Genomic DNA, 2,454 nt, shown 5'->3' on the forward strand with positions numbered 1-2,454 from the left:
GGCTTCTGGCTGAGCAACACTCTCTCTGTGGGAGTGCACTGACCACCAGGGGGCAGCTCCTGCATTGGGTGTCTGCCCCCTGGAGGTCAGTGCACATCATAGTGACCGGTCGTTCTGGTCATTCCACCATAACAGTCGCTTAAGTTTTCATTATATAGATCATTTTCAATTTTAATTAAAGAAGTTTAAAAATAACAGTTAGAAACCAAATTTGAATAGGGAAACTTTTAAATATCAATGATTAATGGATTTTTAAAACCAAGGATTCAAAAAATTAAACATTATTTTAATGTGATGTTGGGTTTTCAGTATCGTTGCCGAATTACTGCATTAAGTTCTTTTTGCCAAATCTCATTTCACTTAGCAATATCTACCTTGAACGTTATCTTGAATGTTATCTTGGTCATACCACTTTTTTTCCCTTCAATTGGGTCTGTTGCCTTTTTTGTAAAGTTGGACATTTTACCACATTATCTGTAAGGGTCTTTTAGTTCTGAAATTTAGTAATTATATATAGCTAAGAGTCAGAAGAAAATTGCTTCCTGTTTAGCTAAATCAGGTATAAGGAAAGGACTGGAAAGCTCATAGGCCCTCAACTAATATAAATATTCTTTAGGATAGATTATTAGGAAAGGAAAAAAGTAAAGAAAGGGATTAATTACTTAGAGTCAGCCATGTAGACGTCAGCAAGACACAAATATTTTGTCAGAAAAAGAAATCTTTTTTTTAAAATGTTTTTGTTGTTGTTTGTTTTTTAAATATATTTTATTGATTTTTTACAGAGAGGAAGGGAGAGGGATAGAGAGTTAGAAACATCGGTGAGAGAGAAACATCGATCAGCTGCCTCCTGCACACCTCCTACTGGAAATGTGCCCACAACCAAGGTACATGCCCTTGACCGGAATCGAACCTGGGACCTTTCAGTCCACAGCCGACGCTCTATCCACTGAGCCAAACCGGTTAGGGCAGAAAAAGAAATCTTTTGATAAAAGTTAAATGATGTCGCCCTAGCCGGTTTGGTTCAGTGAATAGAGCGTCGGCCTGTGGACTGAAGGGTCCCAGGTTCGATTCCGGTCAAGGGCATGTACCTTGGTTGCGGGCATATCCCCATTAGGGGGTGTTCAGGAGGCAGCTGATCGCTGTTTCTCTCTCATGGATGTTTCTACCTCTCTATCCCTCTTCCTTCCTCTCTGTAAAAAAAATCAATAAAAAAAGTTAAATAATGTTAAGAAAGCAAGAGAGAAGCTTCATGGATCTGAAAAAAGCACTACTTCTTTTAAAAATTTTGTGTTTAGATGATTATGTTTGGACAGATTAGAGGAAATACAATCTGCATTCTTCAATATATTGTAGATTACTTTTAAAATGCAGTTTTATAAGCACAAACTTATGAAGTTGATAATGCAGTGGGTTCTCATATTTATGACCAACATTATAAAATCTGTTTGCATATATTTAATTTGGCAAACAGTTTGTAATTTTTTTTAAAGTAAGAGTTTATTTGAGCCAAACTGACGACATCTGCCAGGGAGTAAGATCTTAAATGCTCTGGGTCTCCCTTCTGAGTCTTGTATTCTCTTTGCTATGAGCTTTTAATAAGTAACCTAGAAAGCTTCACCAGTGAGATTTACTGTCATATTATTTGGGTGTGTGTTAAGAAAGCGGTTAGACAGGTAGAGCTAACTCACTAGCTTGTTTTAGAGATTATAGATTTAAAGTTTCTTTTGGTTCACCTGATAGTGGCACATCACATTCTTGTGGATTTTTAATCTTTAGTGTCATCTCTACACTTCAGCCAAAGTTATTTTATGTGGTTAATCAGTATATTATTCAAAATTATATATTATGCAGTACTTACTGATGTTGACACTCATTTGCAATACATGCAGGCTTAAAAAAGACTCAAATTGCTATATAAAATCTGAATTTTTTTCCCCTATTAAAAAATATAATTTGGGGTTTTAGGTTTATCCAAACATCTGATGTCTAATTTGTGTGACAGTACCACAAGGCAATGTAATTATAATTACTTACATGTGTACTATGTAAAGCTTTCTAAAATTTATGCCAAATAAGAATATAATTTTTAAAAAAAGAATATAATCAACTGCATAAAATGCATTTAATATAATACATTATCATAGTATACTGTAACTCTTGCCTGTTATTGTTTTGTTTTTTAACTGCAGTAAGTTTGGATGTGAAGGGAAATTTAATGAAAACTGTGACATTGAGAAGGTCTTTGGGGACAGAATTGTCAGATATTTTTGGGGTACCACTAGGCCACTGGTCGGCAAACTGCGGCTCACGAGCCACATGCAGCTCTTTGGACCCTTGAGTGTGGCTCTTCCACAAAATACCGACTTCTGCGCATGGGCCACAAAGTTTCAATCGCACTGTACATGCGCGCCCGCACGTGGTATTTTGTGGAAGAGCCACACTCAAGGGGCCAAA

General features: G+C 36.4%; 1 protein-coding gene across 1 annotated transcript in view; it reads left to right on the forward strand.

The window, feature by feature from the left end:
* LOC111825369 (SAFB-like transcription modulator) overlaps nt 1-2,454 on the forward strand; it is a 16,257-nt gene that overhangs the window by 2,406 nt on the left and 11,397 nt on the right. The window lies entirely within an intron of this gene.

Source organism: Myotis lucifugus, unplaced genomic scaffold (assembly GCF_000147115.1).
Source record: "Myotis lucifugus unplaced genomic scaffold, Myoluc2.0 scaffold_23, whole genome shotgun sequence".
Taxonomy (NCBI): Eukaryota; Metazoa; Chordata; class Mammalia; order Chiroptera; family Vespertilionidae; genus Myotis; species Myotis lucifugus.